Genomic DNA, 25,686 nt, shown 5'->3' with positions numbered 1-25,686 from the left:
AACAAAAACCCAGCAGTTTTCATTATATTTCAATTTCATAACATACCATGGTGGGAATTGAACTACTATACTCAGCCTCAGAACTCAAGCCATAATCCTACCCCTTTCCATGTTTTGAGTACAGAGAAAGGTGCCAATCTTTGTGATAAGACCAGGCCTGAGGTTTAGTTTGGCCTGTATTTTATTTGCTACTCAAGTAATGTGAAGCATGTGCAACATCTACTGTGCCGACAAAGTAGTATGCGTATGAATCAAAAATTTGGATTAAAATTCACAAGAAAATGTATCATCCCAATGCTTAACACAGCTCTGTCTAGCCACAAATAATGTTTTATTCTAGTGTGTTTTAAACAAAATCCTTTTTAAAAATTCTTTCATGGGATGTGAGCATCGCTGGCAGGGCCAAAATTTGTTGCCCATCCTTAATTGCCCTTGAGAAGATGGTGGTGAGCTGCCTTCTTGAACCACTACAGTAGTGTAGGTACACTCACAGTGCTGTTAGAAAGGAAGTTCCAGGTTTTTGACCCAACGGCAGTGAAGGAATGGTGATATAGTTCCAAGTCATGGTGGTGTGTGGCTTGGTGAAAAAACTGCAAGTGGTGGTGTTCCCATGCATCTGCTGCCCTTGCTCTTCTAGGTGATAGAGTTTGTGGATTTGGAAGGTGCTGTTGAAGGAGGCCTGGTGAGTTGCTGCAATGCATTGTGTATATGGTACACACTGCTGCCACTGTGCACCAGTGGTAGATGGAGTAAATGTTTCAGGTGGTGGATGGGGTGCCAATCAAACAGGCTGCTTTGTCCTGGATGGTGTTGAGCTTCTTGAGGGTTGTTGGAGCTGCACCCATCCACTCCTGACTTGTGCCTTGTAGATGGTGGACAGGCTTTGGGGAGGCAGGAGGTGAGGTATTCACTGCTGAACTCCTAGCCTCTGACCTGCTCTTGGAGCCACAGTTTTTATATGGCTACTCCAGTTCAGTTTCTGGTCAATAGTAACCCCAGGATGTTGATATTGGGTCTTCAGCAATGATAATGCCGTTGAATGCTGAGAGGAGTTGGTTAGGATATCTCTTGTTGGAGATAGTCATTGCTTGGCACTTGTGTGGCGCAAATGTTACTTGCCATTTATCAGCCTAAGCCTGAATGTTGCCCAGGTCTTGCTAGATGTGGACATGGACTGTTTCAGTATCGGAGGAGTTGCAAATGGTACTGAACATCGTGCAATCATCAGCAAACATAGCCAATTCTGACCTTATGATGGAGGGGAGCTCATTGATGAAGCAGCTGAAAATGGTTGGGCCTAGGATACTATGCTGAGGAACTCCTGCAGTGAAGTCCTGCGGCTTAGATGTTTGGTCTTCAACAACCACAAAAGTCTTCCTTTGTGCTAGGTATGACTCCAACCAGTGGAGCTTTTTCCCTGATTCCCACTGACTTCAATTTTTCTATGGCTCCTTGGTCAAATGCTGCCTTGATGTCAAGGGCAGTCTCTCTCACCTCACCTCTAGGATTCAGCTGTTTTGTCCATGTTTGGACCAAGGCTGTAATGAGATCTGGAGCTGAGTGACCCTGGCAGAACCCAAACTGAGCATCGGTGAGCAGGTTATTGCTGTCTAAGTGCCACCTGATAGCAATGCCAACGACACCTTCCATAGCCTTTGCTGTATCCAGTGTCTTCAGGCAGTTCTTGATATCACGTGGAGTGAATCAAATTGGCTGAAGACTGGCATCTGTGATACTGGGGACCTCAGGAGGCGGTCGAGATGAATCATCCATTCGGCACTTCTGGCTGAAGATGGAGGCAAATGCTTCAGCCTTGTCTTGTGCACTTATGTGCTGGGCTCCTCCATCATTGAGGATGGGAATGTTTGTGGAGCCTCCTCCTCCAGTTAGTTATTTAATTGTCCACCACCATTCACGACTGGATGTGGCAGGACTGCTGAGCTTTGATCTGATCTGTTGGTTGTGGCATCGCTTAGCTCTGTCTATCGCATACTGCTTCTGCTGTTTAGCATGCATGTAGACCTGTGTTGCCCTTCCCCAGGTTGGCACCTCATTTTTAGGTATGCCCGGTGCTGCTCCTGGCATGTTTTCCTTCACTGCTCATTGAAGCTCATTGTATGAGCACCCCACAAAATGATTGCCTTTGTCCTCAATCAAAAGTAATTTTTGCATTGCCAAAGCTTGCTGCACTGAGGAAATTAGACAGAATTCTCAAAGGTCTGCTTCGTCAGTAAAAGTAAGAAACAATATTTTGGACAGCTTTAGAACTGATAGATAGTGAGCAATAGTTCACATGTAAATGTTCAATGTCTTTTACTCATAAATTTAAAATGACAATAAGGGTAAACCCCATTACGCCTACTGTACCAAACTGACGTGACCCTAACTCAGTCATGCTATTACACTTTTAAGCTTAATATCATTTATTAAAACGTAGCATTTTTTTCTCCTGAAATTGCAGCAAGCTTTTCTTACAGATACAGCATTGTAAATTGGATTCTACAGTTTCGGGAAATATATGAGGAAAAAAATAAAAATTGTTGCCAGATTGTTAATAGCATCAAGAGGGCTGTAAAATTCTAGCCGAATATTAAAGATCAAATACATCCTGAGAGATAGGATTGATTGAAATATCATGGGAAATCAGGAGAAGGCAGATGCATCAAATTAATTCTTCACACCACAGAAGACTGGACAAACCCCACCTTCAGTTGCTGTTACTCTCCAATCTGTAATGTATAGACAATTTATTACACATCTGTTACGAGGAAATTCAAAGCATTAAGTGTCTACTGTGCAGCTGCCTAGATGGCATACACCCCAGCGTTCTCAAAGAAATGCATTGGAATAGGGAAGGCTTGGGTTAATAGTTCAGGAGCTTTGTAGATATAGGGTTTGCACCTGAGGACTTGAGAGGCGCTGCCTTTTCCAATTAAAAAAAATTCTTGAACTCTATGGAATTGGCATTCAATGCCAGCATCAAGTACTCCCAGGTCAGAAATTTCACAACTTAAATACACAGTAAGGTTTTTTCTACTCTGCTGCAGCAACGTGCTTCACCCCAACTTTGGAAGAGCACTCTACTGCATTGTTTTACATAGAATTTACAGCACCAAACAGGCCATTCGGCTCAACGGGGCAGGTATTTATCCTCCACAAAAGTCTCTTCCTACCCTACTCCATCTAACCATATCAGCATATCCTCCTATTCCTTTCTCCCTCTTTACTTATCTAGCTTCCCCCTTAAATGCATCTATGCTATTCGTCTCAACTACTTGATGTCATAGCATGACATTTCCATAAAGCACACCAGCTGTCTTCATGAACTCTCCCAGTGAGATTATCAGTTTTATTGCAGTTTGAGCTGATCTGAGCCTCTTATCTGTAAAATAGTGACTCAGGTACAAAGGCTATTGAATCATGCCACAACATGACTCACCACCTTAAGGAGAGGGGTAGTCAAGGGAAAAAAATGGGGGGAAATGGGGAAACTAGTGTTGAAAATTTTTTTTTGTGATTTGTTTGCCAAATACACAGCACAATACAAAGATTCATATTGCAGTACGTCATTACATCACAAAGATGCCGATTTTCTTGTGAGGCATTGTGAGAAAGAATACCCTGACTGTTCCATCTCTTTCCCTTCAAATCTCTTTTCTAACATTCCAATGAGAAAGATTCTCATTGTATAATTTCCCATTATAACTGATTTTTTCAGTGAAATAACTTTAAGAACTGCCTATCAGTTAACGTAGAAATTCAAATTACTATTTAGTGAGTGGTAAAACTGTGTGGTATTAGCAGTTAAAAGGAATTGGATTTAAATTTATTCCATATGTCTGCCAATTGTTGTTGAAGGTAAAGAGTGGAACTGTAAACTGTTAGAGAAGAGTTCTAACTTCTTCATAGCTGACCAGTTGACTGAGATAGTTACAAGCCAGGCCCAGAAATATGCAGTGCGACATGGACTCCGAGATAACATGGTCTGGCCATTTCAGGAGCATGTTTTCCATGGAATGGTACAGCTGCTGGATTTAGTCACATGGTGGTGTGTGCCTGGTTTGGTTGGACTTGCCTCATTTCCTGGATGAATAGCTGGAATCCTTTTTTCAATTTTCCTGAAAACCTTGTGTTTCCATCAGGTGAAGTGGGGTCAAAAGGCTCCCCTATTGTCCCTTTTCTCGGTTGACCTGCAACAGGTTTTATTTCTCTTTAAAAGGTGGATATGCTTACCAATTCAGTCATTATGTGCGACGATCATAAAAGAACCAATTTGACAGGTTTTCTTGAGTTTAAACAAGAAAGAGGTTAGTTTTACTGTACTTAAAACCAATCTAAGTAAAATAATAAACTAGACTCTAACTTTCACACACACACAAGAATCACACACAGAAATAGGTTACAGAGTGGGGAAGAATAGATTGGTTGTATTAGAGTACGGAACAATTTTAAAAAGTGTATACAGTCTGTGGAGTTGTCTTCCGGCTGAACTCGGTGGTCCTAAGGTTTCTGGCTTGTAGATGTGGCCAACTGGTTCAGGGTTTTCTTGGAGACATGGTTTTCTTCATGGGATCTCTATCTGCAGCAATGGTGGGCTTGGATGGTTACAGCCAGCAGGCAGGGTTCGAACTTGCAAGGTGGCCTGGAGAGAGAGAGCGAGAGAGAGGGACCCCCACTTGGGTTCTTTACTGGTCAGTCTCAGTTGCTTGTCTGCATGCAGAGAGAAAGAGTAGCTAGTTTCACACAGATGTTCTGTCACATGATGGCAAGTGTATTCCCTCTCTTGCAACTTAATTAGATCATGTCTAAGAATTCCAATCTCTTTCAGGGTCCCATTGTTCCAGTGATTATGTTTTGAGTTGTCTGTCTCCACCAGTGTTAATGTTCCAAAACTGCCTTTAATGTCTTGTTAATGAAGGCAAGCCGGGTAGCCCGTTCAAAATTCTCAGGCCATTGTTCTGGACGGGGACTAACCAGCCCATACATCTCCACCTCGATACATTGGAATGTAGCATATTTTGTTGCAAATTGTGGTGGCCATTTTAGCTGCTAGCAGTCATCTTTTATCAGTTCTTTTTTCTCCTGTTTTTAAAAAAAGTTTAATTCGGGTTCCCAACCGATGGATTAAACCCGCCATGACGAGGCCAGGAAAATTCATCTCTCTTTCTCAGAAGACCGAAGGATTGCAAAAGAATTAGCTGCCCTCCCACTGAAATTAGGGAATAGCAGAACAATGTAATGGATCTTTAATTGTGTGTGCAATGCTTTGCTCGCTGTTCCCTGACCCCCTAGTGAAATATTTAATATTAGTAAAATGCTAACTGCAGTGTAAAGTACAAAAGTTTTAACAGAATGACATGAATGAAGAGCAACAATTTAATGAATCTCACTGCCAGATGCATCTTTAATTTCAAAGTTTCTGTAGATTTCCTCCAACCCACAAAATGAACATATCATTTGAGTGTTATAGACAGGAAGATAATATATTTATGTATTATAATATTTACTATGCATAAAATTTCCTGATAATTAACTGCCACTGTAATAATGAGATCATTATTAGAATTAGAATATTACAGCGCAGTACAGGCCCTTCGGCCCTCGATGTTGCGCCGATCATCTGACCTACACTATTCCATTTACATCCATATGTCTATCCAATGACCACTTAAATGCCCTTAAAGTTGGCGAGTCTACTACTGTTGCAGGCAGGGCGTTCCACGCCCCTACTACTCTCTGCGTAAAGAAACTACCTCTGACATCGGTCCTATATCTTTCACCCCTCAACTTAAAGCTATGTCCCCTCGTGTTTGCCATCCTCATCCGAGGAAAAAGACTCTCACTATCCACCCTATCTAACCCTCTGATTATCTTGTATGTCTCTATTAAGTCACCTCTCCTCCTCCTTCTCTCTAACGAAAACAACCCCAAGTCCCTCAGCCTTTCCTCGTAAGACCTTCCTTCCATACCAGGCAACATCCCAGTAAATCTCCTCTGCACCCTTTCCAAAGCTTCCACATCCTTCCTATAATGCGGTGACCAGAACTGCACGCAATACTCAAGGTGCGGCCTCACCAGAGTTTTGTACAGCTGCATCATGACCTCGTGGCTCCGAAACTCGATCCCCCTACTAATAAAGGCCAACACACCATATGCCTTCCTAACAGCCCTATTAACCTGGGTAGCAACTTTCAGGGATTTATGTACCTGGATACCAAGATCTCTCTGCTCATCTACACTACCAAGAATCTTCCCATTAGCCCAGTACTCTGCATTGCTGTTACTCCTTCCAAAGTGAATCACCTCACACTTCTCCGCATTAAACTCCATTTGCCATCTCTCAGCCCAGCTCTGCAGCCTATCTATGTCCCTCTGTACCCTACAACACCCTTCGACACTATCCACAACTCCACCGACCTTCGTGTCATCCGCAAATTTACTAACCCACCCTTCTACACCCTCATCCAGGTCGTTTATAAAAATGACAAACAGCAGTGTCTTCCCTTTTCCTCAGCTGAGGATTCTCCCGCACTGTGGTTGACAGGGCCCTCAACCATGTCCGGCCCATTTCCTGCTCTTCTGCTCTCACTCCTTCCCCTCCCTCCCAGAACTGCGACAGGGTTCCCCTTGTCCTCACTTTCCACCCCACCAGCCTCAACATCCAGAGGATCATCCTCCGCCTCCAGCATGATGCCACCACCAAACGCATTTCCCCCTCCCTGTCAGCATTCCGTAGGGATCGTTCCCTCCACGATACCCTGGTCCTCTCCTCCATGACCCCCGACACCTTCCTGTGCAAGTGCAGAAGGTGTAATATCTGCCCTTTTACCTTCTTTCCCCTCACTATCCCAAGGCCCCAACACTCCTTTCAGGTGAAGTAGCGATTTACATGCACTTCTTTCAATGTAGTATACTGTATTCGCTGTTCACAATGTGGTCTCCTCTACATTGGGAACAGCGAATACAGATTGGGTGACCGCTTTGCTGAACACCTCTGCTCAGTCCGAAAGCATGACCCTGAGCTTCCGGTTGCTTGCTATTTCAACACTCCCCCCCCTGCTCTCATGCCAACATTTCTGTCTTTGGTCTGCTCCAGTGTTCCAGTGAACATCACCGCAAGCTCGAGGAGCAGCACCTGATCTTTTGATTAGGCACTCTACAGTCTTGTGGACTGAACATTGAGTTCAATATCTTCAGAGCATGACTGGCCTTTTTTTTATATTTTATTTTTTAACCACGTGCCTGCTTTTCCTGTAGTCAGAGCTGCTCATTATTCTGCTACTAACACTCTTTCTGGACTAATGCTTTGTCTTTCACCACAAGCATTAACACACTCTTTGCCTTTGTCCCAGGACAGCTTTGTTATTTAATCTCTCCTGCCCTATCAAACATCTTCCCTTTTGTTCTCTCCCCAACCCCCTCCCCTTCACTTGCTTAAAACCTGATTCTCTTCCAACCTTTGCCAGCTCTGATGAAAGCCTACAGACCTGAAACGTTAACTCTGCTTCCCTCTCCACAGATGCTGCCAGACCTGCTGAGCATTTCCAACACTTTTTCTTTTTGTTTCACCCTCCCTGGACTCCAATACAGCATCTGAACTGATGCAAATCGCTGCTCTGATTTGACCTCTGCAGTTCTGTGATGTTCTATTGCCGGGGGAAATCTGAGGAAGATCCAGGTGACGTCAAACCTCGAGGTTGAGAGGTTGCAGCAGGTCTTGAGTGGGTGGGCAGCCAGGAAGAGGTAGAAGTCATCTAACTCATTTCATTGATCTGGGAAACATGGGTGTTAGAAGTACCAGATTCGTTTATTGACATCAACGGGCTTTACCTTACACATCTCATGGTGACCACGGTTTTCTTCACGGAAGTTTTAAAACAGAGTGCAAAAGAGATTTAAAGAGATAAATATTTATTAATCTTACACTGGAGTTCTATTGTCTATTAAAATACAGTTGTTGTTTACTCGGCCCAGCAGTGAATGCTCCACATGCCCTTCTGATTACACTGGCGTACCTTCATTCCCTTCCTTATTGACGGACTGGACTTTCTCTGCAGCCGCTGCCGCCTTCTTCTGCCGTTCAGCAGCACGCAGTTTCTGCACCTCCTGGAACACCCTTATGCACAAAGCTTTATGTGTACACTTTTAATCTCCTTATCTGAGGAATCCTTATCTTATCTTGCTATAGAGGGAGTGCAACGAAGGTTTACCAGACTGATTCCTGGGATGGCGGGACTGACGTATGAGGAGAGATTGAGTCGGTTAGGATTATATTCGCTGGAGTTCAGAAGAGTGAGGGGGGATCTCATAGAAACCTATAAAATTCTAACAGGACTTGTCAGGGTCGAGGCAGGAAGGATGTTTCCGATGGTGGGGAAGTCCAGAACCAGGGGTCATAGTCTAAGGATACGGGGTAAACCTTTCAGGACTGATATAAGGAGAAATTTCTTCACCCAGAGAGTGGTGAGCCTGTGGAATTCACTACCACAGAAAGCAGTTGAGGCCAAAACATTGTATGTTTTCAAGAAGGAGTTAGATATAGCTCTTGGGTCTAAAGGGATGAAAGGGTATGGGGCGAAAGCAGGAACAGGTTACTGAGTTGGATGATCAGCCATGAATGAATGGCGGAGCAGGTTCGAAGGGCCGAATGGCCTACTCCTGCTCCTATTTTCTATGTTTCTATGTATCGTTATTGTTAATCTTCTTGTTTGTATGTTCTCACATGTCAAGGACAACAACTTTTAGAGTCTGCAGCCACACTGTCACTGTCTGCACCAAATCTACTCAAAACCAGAATAATACCACAGCTCTGCATCAAATAATGAACAATGTATTGCATACATAGGTATCATAGAGTTATCTTATACTATATCATCTGTTGGGTGTGAATATCTGTGGTAATTTGATAACTCCTGGTAGGGCTTTAGGCCATTTATATTGTACATTTGGTACTGATGGGAAGTACTCTTGGCTTTTCATTGATGCAAAATGTGTGATTTGACTTGGGTGTTTGGCTGCGCACTGGTTTCACACCAACTGCATAATAACTGTAACCAAAACAAACTTTAGAAATAAGAAAGAAGACTTGCATTTGTATAGTGCCTTTCATGGGCTGGAATTTTATGTTGGGCGGGAGGTCCCGCCCACTGGCCAAAAAGTTGGGTGCGAGCCCGCCTCCACCAGGCCTGGGAGCCACGCTACAATTTTATGTAACGCGGGCCCTGAATTGGACTTGGTCGGGACTTCCACCTCTGTGATGCAGGAAGTCGAGCCTCCAAGAGCTGCCGGCCATTTAGAGAGACTGCACCCAACTTTGCAGCACGGGGGATGCCAGCCCTGGAAGAAAAGTAAGTATGTGGGGCCTCGCCGGGGACAATCAGTTGGGTTCTGGCGAGGCCGGGAGTTGGGGGGGGGTGTGTCAGATGGGAAAGGGGAGGGGAGTTTATTTAATTGGGAGCGGTTGTGGCTTCAGCGGGGGAGCCCTCCGTGGGGCACAGGGTGCCTAATTAGGAGGGACCCCCCCTCAGCTCGCAAGGAGGCAGCTAGGTTGTACCTGGCAGCCTACTGGGGGTCTGAGGTGCCCACTGACCACTGGTAAGTTACGAGCAGTGGCGGGAGGAGGCCCTTAAGTGGCAGTTAATTGGCCACTTAAGGGCCTGGATTGGACTGGGGCAGGCGAGCCATTTCTCACCGCATTGCCCCTGGTAAAATTGCAGTGGAGATGGGAAGGCTTTGGGAATGGCAACCCCCCCCGCCTCCCACTCAATTTTATGCCCCCCCGCCCCACCACCAGCCCACTCCTGTGGGAGGGGCTGTAATATTCCGTCCAGGGCCTCAGGACATTCCGAAGTGCTTACAGCCATTGAAGTACTTTAGAAGCATAGTCAATGAGTAAAGTAGGAAACATGGCAGAAAATTTGCACACAGCAAGGTTCCAATGTGATAAATGACCAGTTTTAGTGATATTGATTAAGGGAAAAATATTGGCCTGGACACCAGGGATAACTCCCCTGCTCTTCTTTGAATAGGGCCATTGGACCTTTTGAGTCCACTTGAGAGGGTAGATATGGCTTTGGTTTAGTGTGTCATCTGAAAGAATGCACCTCCAACACTGCAATACTCCCTCAGTACTGCACTGGAGTGTCAGCCTTGACTTTGTGCCCAAGTTCTCCAGTCACGTGTTAATTGTGTGTCAATGGTTTGATAATATGCAGGTGAAGGGTGTTAGTTGGGGTTTTAGTTGAGCACTTATAAGCAGACACTCACTGGGACTGGGAGAGGGTTTTAAGTGAGGAGCTACATGTTTTTAATCCTTTTATTCTGCACAATAAATGGGAAACTGAGTAAATATAGGCTCCAACATTATCAAGCTTTCTGGAGTTTAACATGGTAGTAGGGGATGGTTGCCTAAAGCTAAAGGTTGGAAAATAGTAAATTTTTTTTGGATAGAAAATTAAAGTCTCAAGGGCGATTGTGAAAAATATGGAAAAAGCAAGTGCAAATTGTCAGGGTATGATTACCCTCTGATGTTTTCGGAGTCTGAACCATATGACCAGGGGAAGAATGAAGTGGATATGTGGATACGGGCTACATTTCTACCAAAAAGGAAACAAGGTACAGCCTTGGCGTTGTCACTTTCTACCGAAAGTAAAATCAGAAGTAAAGTGTTTTCTGAACTGGATGCTCATCAGTTGGATACTGAAGAAGGATTGGATCTTCTGTTAGAATTCTTGGATGAAATTTACAAGAAAGATGACCTATTGAATGTGTATGAGGCATGGTCAGATTTTGTTAGATTTCGGAAAACAGATGGTTATTCAATGGAGGAATATATCATGGACTTTAACAGACTGTATAAAAGATTGAGGAAATTCAATTTGGAGATCCCTGGTTCAGTGTTAGCTTTTAAATTGCTAGATTGTGCTTAGGTGTCGCATATGGACAGGCTCCTGGTTCTAACTGGACAAAGACTTCTTGTTGAACCAAATGCCTTAAAAAAATTCTGAGGGAAACAGTCATTTCCTTCAGTCCTGGTAGAACAAGTGGGGCATTCTGTGGTGACACAAAGAATGGAGGACTCAATGTTTACAAGATTTATAAATAATCCAGGGACTAGAGGCAGGCCTAAGCACAATGGAAGAGTTAAAGACAGGGGAATGAGGATGAAAGCACCTTTAGCAGGTCTGAATATTACAGTGGAAGACAGGGTTGGAACAGCAATCAAAGGTGACTGAATTCCAGGAATGCCCAAGGAACAGTTAATAGATGCTTCAGATGTGACTCAAAGTATCATTATGCAACGAACTGCCCTAAACGGAGGGGCAGAGTCTTCAAAATAACACATGATGCAGAGAATTGAGGCAGAAGAGGAAGATACTGATGTATCTGAATTTTTTTAAAATTCATTCATGGGATGTGGGCGTCGCTGGCCGGGCCAGCATTTATTGCCCATCCCTAATTGCCCTTGAGAAGGTGGTGGTGAGCTGCCTTCTTGAACCGCTGCAGTCCATGTGGGGTAGGTACACCCACAGTGCTGTTAGGAAGGGAGTTCCAGGATTTTGACCCAGTGACAGTGAAGGAACGGCGATATAGTTCCAAGTCAGGATGGTGTGTGACTTGGAGGGGAACTTGCAGTTGGTAGTGTTCCCATGCATTTGCTGCCCTTGTCCTTCTAGTTGGCAGAGGTCGCGGGTTTGGAAGGTGCTGTCTAAAGAGCTTTGGTGCGTTGCTGCAGTGCATCTTGTTGATGGTACACACTGCTGCCACAGTGCATCGGTGGTGGAGGGGGTGAATGTTTGTAGATGGGGTGCCAATCAAGTGGGCTGCTTTGTCCTGGATGGTGTTGAGCTTCTTGAGTGTTGTTGGAGCTGCGCCCATCCAGGCAATTGGAGAGTATTCCATCACACTCCTGATTTGTGCCTTGTAGATGGTGGACAGGCTTTGGGGAGTCAGGAGGTGAGTTACTCACTGCAGGATTCCTAGCCTCTGACATGCTCTTGTAGCCATGGTATTTATATGGCTACGCCAGTTCAGTTTCTGGTCAAAGGTAGCCCTTAGGATGTTGATAGTGCGGGATTCAGCGATGGTAATGCCATTGAATGTCAAGGGGAGATGGTTAGATTCTCTCTTGTTGGAGATGGTCATTGCCTGGCACTTGTGTGGCGCGAATGTTACTTGCCACTTCTCAGCCCAAGCCTGGATATTGTCCAAGTCTTGTTGCATTTCTACACGGACTGCTTCAGTATCTGAGGAGTTGCGAATGGTGCTGAACATTGTGCAATCATCAGCGAACATCCCCACTTCTGACCTTATGATTGAAGGAAGGTCATTGATGAAGCAGCTGAAGATGGTTGGGCCTAGGACACTACCCTGAGGAACTCCAGCAATGATGTCCTGGAGCTCAGATGATTGATCTCCAACAACCACAACCATCTTCCTTTGCGCTTGGTATGACTCCAACCAGCGGAGGGTTTTCCCCGAGTCCCATCGACCTCAGTTTTGCTGGGGCTCCTTGCCGCCATACTCGGTCAAATGCTGGCTTGATGTCAAGTGCAGTCACTCTCACCTCACCTCTGGAGTTCAGCTCTTTAGTCCATGTTTGAACCAAGGTTGTAATGAGGTCAGGAGCTGAGTGGCCCTGGTGGAACCCAAACTGAGCGTCACTGAGCAGGTTATTGCGAAGTAAGTGCTGCTTGATGACACTGTTGATGACACCTTCCATCACTATACTGATCATTGAGAGTAGGCTGATAGGGCGGTAATTGGCCAGGTTGGACTTGTCCTGCTTTTTGTGTACAGGTCATACCTGGGCAATTTTCCACATTGCAGGGTAGATGCCAGTGTTATAGCTGTAGTGGAACAGCTTGGCTAGGGGCGCGGCAAGTTCTGGAGCATAGGTCTTCAGTACTATTGCCAGAATATTGTCAGGGCCCATAGCCTTTGCAGTATCCAGTGCCTTCAGTTGTTTCTTGATATCATGCGGAGTGAATCGAATTGGCTGAAGTCTGACATCTGTGATGCTGGGGACTTCAGGAGGAGGCTGAGATGGATCATCAACTCGGCACTTCTAGCTGAAGATTGTTGCAAATGCTTCAGCCTTATCTTTCGCACTGATGTGCTGGGCTCCCCCATCTTTGAGGATGGGGATATTTGTGGAGCCACCTCCTCCATTTAGTTGTTTAATTGTCCACCACCATTCGTGACTGGATGTGGCAGGACTGCAGAGCTTAGATCTGATCCATTGGTTATGGGATCGCTTAGCTCTGTCTATCGCATGTTGCTTACGCAGTTTGGCATGCAGATCGTCCTGTGTTGTAGCTTCACCAGGTTGACACCTCATTTTGAGGTATGCCTGGTGCTGCTCCTGGCATGCTCTCCTGTACTCTTCATTGAACCAGGGTTGGTCTCCTGGCTTGATGGTAATGGTAGAGTGGGGGATATGCCAGGCCAAGAGTTTACAGATTGTGGTTGAGTACAATTCTGCTGCTGCTGATGGTCCACAGCACCTCATGGATGCCCAGTTTTACATTGCTAGATCTGTTCGAAATCTAACCCATTTAGCACGGTGGTAGTGCCACCCAACACGAAGGAGGTTATCCTCAATGTGAAAACGGGTCTTCATCTCCACAAGGACTGTGCGGTGGTCACTCCTACCAATCTGCGACAGGCAGATTGGTGAGGACGAGGTCAAGTATGTTTTCCCCTCTTGCTGGTTCCCCCATGAATTGTGATAGTCACAAGGAGTTTTAGTCCTGTGATGAATGTGTTGGTTGCAGATTTGTTCAACTGTTAGGTACTGGATAGTGCTTGTACGTCGACAGTATGTGGAACTGATTGGTTACAGTGTTGTCTGGATTCACTCAGGATCGACGCAAGGCTAAGCAGTATAAAAGTACTACCAGCTTTAGGTTTGGTGATGATAACACATTGAAGTCACTGAAGAGAGTAGTAATCCCATGTAAAACAGCTGGGGTAAGCCACTGTATCAGTACTGATGTAGTCTCCAGTGAGATACTTTTACTCTTGAGTGAACCTTCAATGAAAAAGGCACAGATGAAATTTGATATGGAGCATGATGAGGCAATTGTTTTTGGGAAGCCAGTGAATTTGCAATTTACCCAGTCTGGGCATTATTGTATGCCCTTAACAAAACCTGATATTTCTAGTCAGAGTGTTGGAGAAGTATTGATGGCATCAGGTGTTACAAATCAGAGATAAAAGGCAAATTGTCTTAAAATTACACAGACAATTTGCTCACCCTTCTTGTCAGAGATTAAAAACCCTACTAAAAGATGCAGGTGTGATTGAAGAGTATACAAGGATAATAGAAGAGATTAGTGAAAAGTGTGAAATTTGTAAAACAAGTATCGGAGAACATCATCACATCTTATTGTCAGCCTTCCATTGGCACGTGACTTTAATGAGGTAGTTGCCATGGATTTAAAGGTATGGGACAAAGACAAGAATATTTTCATTCAACATTTTATAGACCTAGCAACTAGATTTAGTCTTTCTACAATAATAAATAGTAAGGACAAAAAGTGATTATAGCCAAAATTATGGAGAAATGGATAGGGGTTGGGGCACCCGCTAGGTTTCTGACTGATAATGGAGGGGAATTTGCCAATGATGAATTCAGGGATATGTATGAAAACATGAACATTATGGTTATGAATACTGCTGCTGAAAGTCCTTTCATCAATGGGCTTTGTGAAAGGAATCACTCAGTGGTTGATGAAATGTTACATAAAATCTTGGCTGACCTGCAAGTCGACAACTGTCCTCGCATGGGCGGTTCATGCGAAGAATTTGTTCGGATGGTTGGAGGATATAGTCCCTATCAATTGGTCTATGGGCGGAATCCCAAATTGCCTTCTGTACTGTGCAACAGTCCTCCTGCTCCAGAAGGTACTGCAATTCGTTCCATTTTTTTCTACACATTTGAATGCTTTACATACAGGGAGACGGGCTTTCATCAAGGCTGAGGTCTCTGAGAAAATTCGCTGAGCTCTGACTCATCGTATAAGGCCATCTGAGGTGGAATTTAGTTCAAGAGATTTGGTCTATTTTAAAAGAGAGGGCCATAGGGAATGGAAAGGCCCTGGTAAGGTAATTGGTCGGGATGGATGACAGTAGTTATCAAGCATGGAAATCAAACTGTTAAGGTTAATTCTTCACGATTAATTGGGGTTGATTACAAAATCGCAGAATCTGAGCAGTTGATAGAGGGAAAAGAGGCACCTTGTACCTCAAATACCCATGTGTTGAAATGAAGATCCTGAGGCACAGGTAGATCAAGAGTTGGATAGTAATGTAACTGATCATGATGCTCAGAAAAGAGCTATCGCATCCAAAGGCCAATTGCCTCGAGTAGGTACTTGGGTGACATATATTCCAGAGGGGTCTGGTAAATGGAGGGATGTGGCAATTGTGGGGCGTGCAGGAAAATATACAGGCAAGTCTAAATATTGGTTATATGTTCAAGATGATGGCCAAGAAGCCAGAGCAATGGACTGGCAGAATGGGGTGAAAGAGTGGAGGGTATGAATGTGCAGTGCAAGTTTTGATAGTGGGTGAGGAAGTGACTCTTGCGTAAGGAAGCGATCACATACTGGAGCAAGAGCCTCTGATAAAGTGCGAGGGAGATCTTCTAGCAGTAGTTCCGAAAGACATCAAAGTGCTAATAGAGCTCATAGTATGAACAGATTCCACAATAAAACGAAGGCTAGAGAGCAGCCTCGGAATAGAACTAGAAGCAGAAGTCCTCATGATAGTGAGGTTTTAGCGGCTGCCAATAAACTTGAGGATAAATTTAATAAGAGAAGCAAAACATAAGCAGTTGGAGAGAGTTTGGAGTTTAGTCTGAGGTACCAGACAGGGGATACCCAGCCTTGTCACATAGATGGAGTTGTCCTGAAAAAGTCCTTCCCGATGGAACTAAAGCAAGGTTAGTTGTGAGGGGTTTTGTAGAGCGACTGGGGGATACCGATGTTAGAGTGAACTCTTCCACAGCTGGAAAAGTAATCTTGAAAATAGTTTTGGCTCTTTTGGCCACATATTCATGGGAATGTAGATCCATTGAAATAAAAGCTGCATTTCTGCAAGGTGATGCTTTTCAGAGAGAAGTGTATCTGAAACCACCTAAAGAGGCAGCAGATATAGAAGGAACATTATGGAAACTGAACAAATGCGCCTATGGCCTTAATGGTGCTTCCAGGGTGTGGTATTTCTTGGTGAGATCTGTTTTGTTGAAAATTGGTTGTGTTCAACAGAAAGCAGATCCTGCCATGTTTTATTGGTATCATAAAGGAAAACTTTCAGGCATCTTCATGATGCACGTTGATGATTTCTTATGGGGTGGTACTGTGGATTTTGAGAAATATGTTATTAAGATTGGGAGTCAGGCTTGTGGGGCCTTTAAATAAATTGGTTTATATATTAAGCAGATTAAGTCTGGAATAAGTTTGAATCAACAATCCTGTTTAGAGAGTGTTACTCCCATGCCTGTTAATTGTGTTAGGTCATCACAGAAAGATGATGATCTGTCTAAAGCAGAGATTGAGCAATTGCAAAGCCTGGTGGGTCGATTAAACTGGTTGGGCGCTCAGACTAGGTCTCATGTTCGTTTTGATGTGCTGGAGTTAAGCACAATGATGAAATATCCAAACGTTGAGAATGTTTTAAGGGCAAATAAAAAGTTGAAAAAATTAAATCTGGAGAAATGTGTACTGAAGTTCCCATCCTTTGATGACTCAAAGAACATGAAGCTAATAATTTTTAGTGATGCTTCACATGCTAATCTTGCTGATGGGTATTCGAGTGCAGCTGGCTTCATAATATTTCTGATGGGTGAAAATGGGAAATGTTGTCCTTTAGCTTGGGAGGCTAAGAAAATAAAACAGGTTGTTAAAAGCATGTTAGCTGTGGAGGCAGTGGACATAAGGCTCTATTTGTCAAATATTTTGGGTGAAATTCTAAACAAGGGACATCCTGAAGATAGGATACCCGTTGAATGTTGTGTTGATAATCGTTCTTTGTGGGACAATGTACACTCTTCCAAAAGTGTGTGAGAAAAGACTACGTATTGACCTTGCTGGATTGAAACAAGTGCTGGAGAGAAAGGAAATCTCCAAACTTATTTGGGTAGATGTAAGACATCATCCGATTGTTTCACAAAAAGAAATGCGAGTACAAATAAATTGTTAGAGGTGCTAGAGGAGGGGTGTCTCACAATGTGAGAACTTTGTACCCAATTTGGAATTTATTTTTGATTTATTTTGATATATTCTTCGTTCATGTTAATATTTTGTGCATAATATGGAATTTATTTTGAAATGGTGTTTGCGCATGTTAATCTAAGTTGTATTGTAAAAGAAAGAAGGGAATCAGTTAATTGTGTGTCAATGGTTTGATTATATGCAGGTGAAGGGAGTTAATTGGTGTTTTAGTTGAGCACTTATAAGCAGACACTCACTGGGACTGGGAGAAGGTTTTAAGTGAGGAGCTTCATGTTTGTAATCCTTTTATTCTGCACAATAAATGTGAAACTGAGTAAATATAGGCTCCAGCATTATCCTTCCATAACAAGCTTTCTGGAGTTTAACATCAGGGGTGTGTGCTATAATCAAAGTCACTTCTGATTTATATTGAGCAGGACTTTTGCAGCCTTGGATGTCTTTTTGCTAAAACTATTAAATGTCAATAAGGAACTAACTCCCATGCTGACTCTTTGCTAAAATACCAATTTAACAGATATCAGTAAATGGAACTCTGAGCGAGTATGTTTGTAGTGCCCGAGTTCTTCTGGCAAGGCAGCAACAAGCAGCTGACGGTATATCTCAGCTCTGCTATCCTTATGTCACTTTCGCCTGTAGTAAAACTGTATCTATGATATATTAAAGCTCATGAGACTTCCAATCTCACACCTATTTTGTGTCACAATTTAGTAAAGTTTCATGAAATTTTGTAACACTCACATAAAATCTGTACTGGAGTTATTTTCCACATGAGCTGTTCAGTTTTTTTCCATCCTTTTCCTTCAATATTCCTCTTTTTCAAGCAATTAGCTAATTGGTACATGAAATAGAGAAGGGAAGATGGCACTCAGGTGAGGTGAAGGAAAGAGAGCAGTAATCAATCTTTGTACAGGATGAGCTCAACAGTAGGGAGTCATATTGTGGGGAATTGCAGGCACAGACCCTTGGTCCTATGACACAGCATGAAGATTGCCAATGTGTTACAGCACAGTAAAATGACAATTTTTATTTTAAATACAGGTAACTTAATTGAAGCACTTAAAATGTGAGTGTGGGCAGAGTTCATTTGAATACCTTTCATTAAATATAGCTATTCAAACTTACTAAATGGTAACTACTGTTTGGTGATCATTTAAGCTTTGAACATCTTCTTGCTCCTCATGATTCATGACATCTTGTTGAGGTGGAGTGCATCATACCATACAATTCTGTAATACACTAGTATACACTCTTGAATTGTATGTTTAAAAAATATCCCAATAAGAGCTGCAGAATGTTAGCTTAATTTCATTATCAAAGAACCTAGGGAAAGCACCAAGGCCCAAAATGCAGGACACCATTTAGACTGAAAAGAAACATTTGGATGAATTACTGTCATTGAGGAACGGCAAGTAAAATGGAAAGTTGGAAACCTGGTGACTTTGCTGTGGAACAAAGTCAAGGTGATATTAGCTTCAAAAGTATGATCTATTGCTGATAATGGTTTCTAATGTTTCAGCCTTACTAATACTAGAACTTCGAGATGTCGGTTTAATTGGAAAAAATCAAAATACTGTGGATGCTGGAAATCCGAAACCCCCCCACAAAATACTGGAAATACTCAGCAGGTCTGGCAGCATCTGTGGAGAGGGAAACTGTTAACATTTCAGGTCTGTGATCTTTCATCAGAACATCAGAAGCCTTCTCATAGGTTAGTTGGATATTTGTGCCTTTTGCACCTATCACCACATGACTTTCCAATCTTTTCAGAGGAGGACTGAGAAAACACCTGGCAAGATGAGGCCAGATACAAATTGTTAAGCTGCTTTATTTCACAAAAAGCTATGTTAACAGTCAGAATTGGAGGCTTGCCCAGACCAGTCCTGCTGAGCACTCAGAACCAGACAGTTCCTAACACAATGGGTTTTATCGATTACTAAGATGAATTGCTTATTATTTACAGGCTTTGGCGAAAATTAACTTTTTAACTGCCTTTCATCTCAGTGCCTTTTTCATAAAGAAAACTTGTGTGAATAGATGTTCCTTTAATTACAACCCTTAAATATTACTCTTTCCCCAACCCCCCAAACCTTTTCTGTGGAAAATTGGTCAAAAACCACAAAATTAGAGTCAATTAAACATCTGGAACTGTTCAATGGAATTCAGTTATTTGTTGCAGTGTAAAATTGTTGATAGACTTTATTCCTTTCTTGTGTTCACTCAATGGGGGAGAAATTAGGCTCTGTAACGCCCATTACTTTAGGCGTTACATGGCCTCCTTCAAATGCCCCAAATTTATCAACTGAACCATTGGGGGAGTTGAATGGATATTATTAAAATTCACACTGAAAGGATTTAATTTTTTTTATGGACTATGGGTAACCTGATCGATTAGGTGCCTAAATTTTCCCCCAAAAAAGTATTTTTAAATGAAAAGGTTTTGTTGATTGATTTTTGTTTTCCGATCAAATGTATAATGCGAGAGAAGTGAATTCCATTTCTCTCAGGAGACAATAGCTATTTTAGTTAGACATTTTACAGGAAAGGTTGTGATGGAACTCAGCTTTAAAATGAAGGACAGCTGCTACCGAAAGTCCTCCCTTACAATCAGCTGACAGTGGGGCAGGGAGCACAGGATCCTCACAAACTCAAGCTAAAATGGCAATTTTCACATCATCATCATTGTCAACAAACAATAATTTGCATTCATGTAGCATCTTTAATGTAGAAAAAAAAAATCCCGTCACTATACAGTGGCATATCAACCTTACCTGCATATACTTACTAATTAGTAATAGGATGCCAATAAATGTTAGACTGTAGAGAGAGGAGGCTTTTGTTCTATTAGCCTAAGTCGGAACTGCTCCAAAGTCCCAGATGTGAAAGTGTTTTAACTCATCAGTCTCCATATACCCATTATTACTATGGATTTTTTTCTTCAAACCTGATGCTTTCACAGAGACTGGGAGCAGACATTTTGTATAGATGACCTTCTTTGGTGACATCCATAAATTGGGAATGCTATACAGCATCCCAGTTCATGATGTTATTGGAGAGCATGCCCACTCTCAGTGTCTCCAACAAATGAAACACTGTAGCAAGGGGTGATGAGATCAATGCTCCAACTTTCAAAATCTGGCAAATTGGAAGTGTACTTGCCCATGTCACATTAATGATTTAGACATGAATATAGGAGGTATGATCAGTAAGTTCGCAGATGACACAAAAATTGGTGGTATTGTAAATAGTGAGGAGCAAAGAACAGTACAGCACAGGAACAGGCCATTCGGCCCTCCAAGCCTGCATCGATCTTGATGCCTGCCTAAACTAAAACCTTCTGCACTTCCGGGGACCGTATCCCTCTATTCCCAACCTATTCATGTATTTGTCAAGATGCCTCTTAAACGTCGCTATCGTACCTGCTTCCACCACCTCCCCCGGCAGCAAGTTCCAGGCACTCACCACCCTCTGTGTAAAGAACTTGCCTCACACATCCCCTCTAAACTTTGCCCCTCTCACCTTAAACCTATGTCCTCTAGTAACTGACTCTTCCACCCTGGGAAAAAGCTACTGACTATCCACTCTGTCCATGCCGCTCATACTTTGTAAACTTCTATCGTGTCGCCCCTCCACCTCCGTCGTTCCAGTGAAAACAATCCGAGTTTATCCAACCTCTCCTCATAGCTAATGCCCTCCAGACCAGGCAACATCCTGGTAAACCTCCTCTGTACCCTCTTCAAAGCCTCCACGTCCTTCTGGTAGTGTGGCGACCAGAATTGCACGCAATATTCTAAGTGTGGCCTAACTAAAGTTCTGTACAGCTGCAGCATGACTTGCCAATTTTTATACTCTATGCCTCGACCGATGAAGGCAAGCATGCTGTATGCCTTCTTGACTACCTTATCTACCTGCGTTGCCACTTTCAGTGACCTGTGGAACTGTACGCCCAGATCTCTCTGCCTGTCAATACTCCTAAGGGTTCTGCCATTTACTGTATACTTCCCACCTGCATTAGATCTTCCTAAACGCATTACCTCACATTTGTCCGGATTAAACTCCATCTGCCAGTTCTCCGCCCAAGTCTCCAACCAATCTATATCCTGCTGTATCCTCTGACAATCCTCATCACTATCCGCAACTCCACCAACCTTAGTGTTGTCCGCAAACTTAATAATCAGACCAGCTACATTTTCCTCCAAATCATTTATATAAACTACAAAGAGCAAAGGTCCCAGCACTGATCCCTGCGGAACACCATTAGTCACATCCCTCCATTCAGAAAAGCACCCTTCCACTGCTACCCTCTGTCTTCTATGACTCAGCCAGTTCTGTATCCATCTTGCCAGCTCACCTCTGATGCCGTGTGACTTCACCTTTTGTACCAGTCTGCCATGAGGGACTTTGTCAAAAGCTTTACTGAAGTCCATATAGATAACATCCACTGCCCTTCCTTCATCAATCCTCTTTGTCACTTCCTCAAAAAACTCAATCAAATTAGTGAGACACGACCTCCCCTTCACAAAACCATGCTGCCTCTCGCTAATAAGTTCATTTGTTTCCAAATGGGAGTAAATCCTGTCCCGAAGAATCCTCTCTAATAATTTCCCTACCACTGACGTAAGGCTCACCGGCCTATAATTTCCTGGATTATCCTTGCTACCCTTCTTAAACAAAGGAACAACATTGGCTAATCTCCAGTCCTCTGGGACCTCACCCGTAGCCAATGAGGATGCAAAGATTTCTGTCAAGGCCCCAGCAATTTCTTCCCTTGCCTCCCGTAGTATTCTGGGGTAGATCCCATCAGGCCCTGGGGACTTATCTACCTTAATGCTTTGCAAGACACCCAACACCTCCTCCTTTTTGATAATGAGAAGACTGAGACTATCTACACTCCCTTCCCTAGGCTCATCATCCACCAAGTCCTTCTCTTTGGTGAATACTAATGCAAAGTACTCATTTGGTACCTCGCCCATTTCCTCTAGCTCCACACATAGATTCCCTTCTCTGTCCTTGAGTGGGCCAACCCTTTCCCTAGTTACCCTCTTGCTCTTTATATACGTATAAAAAGCCTTGAGATTATCCTTAATCCTGTTTGCCAATGACTTTTCATGACCGCTTTTAGTCCTCCTGACTCCTTGCTTAAGTTCCTTCCTACTGTCTTTATATTCCTCAAGGGATTCGTCTGTTCCTAGCCTTCCAGCCCTTACGAACGCTTCCTTTTTCTTTTTGACTAGGCTCACAATATCCTGCGTTATCCAAGGTTCCCGAAACTTGCCAAACTTATCCTTCTTCCTCACAGGAACATGCCGGTCCTGGATTCTAATCAACTGACATTTGAAAGACTCCCACATGTCAGATGTTGATTTACCCTCAAACAGCCGCCCCCAATCTAAATTCTTCAGTTCCTGCCTAATATTGTTATGATTAGTCTTCCCCCAATTTAGCACCTTCACCCGAGGACTACTCTTATCCTTATCCACAAGTACCTTAAAACCTATGGAATTATGGTCACTGCTCCCGAAATGCTCCCCTACTGAAACTTCGACCACCTGGCCGGGCTCATTCCCCAATACCAGGTCCAGTATGGCCCCATCCCTAGTTGGACTATCTACATATTGTTTCAAGAAGCCCTCCTGGATGCTCCTCACAAATTCTGCCCCATCCAAGCCCCTAGCACTAAGTGAGTCCCAGTCAATATCGGGGAAGTTAAAATCACCCACCACTTCAACCCTGTTACCTTTACATCTTTCCAAAATCTGTCTACATATCTGCTCCGCTACCTCCCGCTGGCTGTTGGGAGGCCTGTAGAAAACCCCCAACATCGTGACTGCACCCTTCCTATTCCTGAGCTCCACCCATATTGCCTCGTTGCACGACCCCTCTGAGGTGTCCTCCTGCAGTACAGCTGTGATATTCTCCTTCACAAGTAATGCAACTCCCCCACCCCTTTTACATCCCCCTCTATCCCGCCTGAAGCTTCTAAATCCTGGAACATTTAGCTGCCAATCCTGTCCTTCCCTCAACCAAGTCTCTGTAATAGCAACAACATCATAGTTCCAAGTACTAATCCAACCTCTAAATTCATCTGCGAAGGAGGAAAGCCTTAGATTACAGGACAATATAGATGGGATGGTAAGATGGGGAGAGTAGTGGCAAATGGAATTTAATCCGAAGAAGTGTGAGGTGATGCATTTTGGGAGCACTAACAAGGGACTAAACAATGGATGGTAGTACCTTAGGAAGTACAGAGGGTCAGAGGGACCTTGGTGTACTTGTCCATAGATCACTTAAGGCAGCAGCACAGGTAGATAAGGTGGTTAGGAAGGCATAAGGGATACTTGCCTTTATTAGCACCAAGACTATTCCAGTTCATATTGGGGAAGTTGAAATCCCCTACTATTATTACCCTATTATTTTTACACCTCTGAGATTTGCCTACATATCTGCTCCTCTATCTCTCCCAGACTATTTGGAGGCCTGTAGTACACTCCCAGCAAAGTGATTGCCTCCTTTTTGTTTTTAAGTTCTACCCATATGGCCTCATTTGAGGAACCTTCTCAGATATCATCCCTCCTCACTGCAGTAATTGACTCCTTGATCAATAGTGCAATGCCACCTCCTCTTTTACACCACCTCCCCCACCCCCCCCACCCCGCCCCTGTCACGCCTGAAGATTCTATACCCTGGAATATTGAGCTGCCAGTCCTGCCCTTCCCTCAACCATGTCTCTGTGATAGCAATAATATCATATTCCCATGTGTTAATCAACACCCTCAATTCATCTGCCTTACTTTTAAGACACCTTGCGTTAAAATAAATGCAATCCAGCCTTGCATTATTCACTTGTGCTTTAGCAGGTCTATATTTGCTCTGCCTTCCAGACTGACTTAATTTGTCTTCTATATTTGGCTGTGCATCACCCCCTACTGTACCTCCACTCTGTATCGCATCCCCCTGCCAAATTAGTTTCAACAGCACCCCCACCACCACCCCCCCCAACAGCACTAGCAAACCTCCCAGCAAGAATGTTGGTCCCCTTCTGGTTCAGGTGCAACCTGTCCAACTTGTACAGGTCCCACCTTCTCCAGAAACAGACCCTGCGATCCAGGAAACTAAAGCCCTCCCTCCTGCACCATGTCTTCAGCCACGTATTCATCTGCTCTCTCCTCCTATTCCTGTACTCATTAGCATGTGGCACCGGGAGTAATCCAGAGATTACAACCTTTTGACGCCCTGCTTTTTAATCTGCTACCTAGCTCCCTAAATTCTTGTTGCAGGACCTCATCCCTCTTTCTACCTATGTCATTGGTGCCAATGTGAACCACAACCTCTGACTGTTCACCCTCCCCCTTCACAATGTCCTGCTGCCGCTCCATGACATCCTTGTCCCGAGCACCAGGGAGGCAACATACCATCCTGGAGTCATGTTTGCGGTCACAGAGACACCTGTCTGTACCCCTTACGATAGAATTCCCGATCACTATAGCTCTCCCACTCTTTTTTTTCCTCCCTGCTGTGCAGCTGAGCCACCCGTGGTGCCACAGACTTGGCTCTTGCTGCATTCCCCTGAGAAGCTATCTCCCCCAACAGTATTGAAAGCGGAATATCTGTTAGAGAGGGAGATGAACCCAGGGGACTCGAGCACTACCTGCCTAGTTCTCCTACTCTGCCTGGAGGTCACCCATTCCCTTTCTGCCTGAGCAGTCTTTACATGCGCACCTCCCTGTACATGCAATGCATGATGATCTCAGCCTCACGGATGCTCCACAGTGTCCCCAGCCACCGCTCCAGATCCGAAACACGGATTTCGAGTAGCTGCAGCTGGAGACACTTCCTGAACATGTGTTCGCCCTGGACACTGGAAGTGTTGCTGACTTCCCACATTGCACAGGAGGAGCACTCCACGTTGCTGAGCTGCCCTGACATGACTTACCCTTCAGTTACTCCCTTAAATTACTCAAAAATTTGAGATTATTTACACTAGGGCCTTTGATTCCCTAAAAACCACTACTTACTATATTAAAAAAATTAGTAGTAATTAGTGTAATTTATTAATAATTACTAGTAATTAATAGGCACACTTTCTAGTACTAACCTTATCACTTATACGGTGGGTTTTGAGGGCTTTTTAAAAAAAAAACTTTCTCTCCCTGATTTTAAGCTATTTACAAGCAAAGGACCGCTGGGTGGAGCACTACCTGGAACTGTACTCCAAGGAAAATGTCACTGATGCTGCCCTCAGTGCAGCCCAGTCTCGGCCAGTCATGGATGAGCTGGACGAACAGCCAACAAAATCGGAACAGTGATGCCATTGATTCTCTAGCCAGTGGAAAAGCCCCTGGAAAGGACAGCATTAACTCCTGAAATAATCAAGTGCCAAGCCTGCTATACTCTCAGCACTCTATGAACTGCTTTGCCTGTCCTGGTATGAGGGAGCAATACCACAGGACAT

At 43.8% G+C, this 25,686-nt stretch overlaps 1 protein-coding gene across 4 annotated transcripts in view; it reads left to right on the top strand.

Moving 5' to 3' along the window:
* The window catches only part of LOC137377560 (neuronal migration protein doublecortin-like), a 362,944-nt gene that overhangs the window by 110,450 nt on the left and 226,808 nt on the right, over window positions 1–25,686 (top strand). The window contains exon 1 of one of the 4 annotated variants that reach the window (XM_068047314.1): window positions 18,922–18,945. The exons of the other annotated variants lie outside the window; for them this stretch is intronic. The gene's annotated coding sequence lies outside the window, so the exon portion shown is untranslated. Of the gene's footprint in view, window positions 1–18,921; window positions 18,946–25,686 lie in introns of those variants that run through there. 4 annotated transcript variants of the gene reach the window in all.

Source organism: Heterodontus francisci, chromosome 15, assembly GCF_036365525.1.
Source record: "Heterodontus francisci isolate sHetFra1 chromosome 15, sHetFra1.hap1, whole genome shotgun sequence".
Taxonomy (NCBI): Eukaryota; Metazoa; Chordata; class Chondrichthyes; order Heterodontiformes; family Heterodontidae; genus Heterodontus; species Heterodontus francisci.
This window is presented reverse-complemented; position numbering and strand designations above follow the sequence as displayed.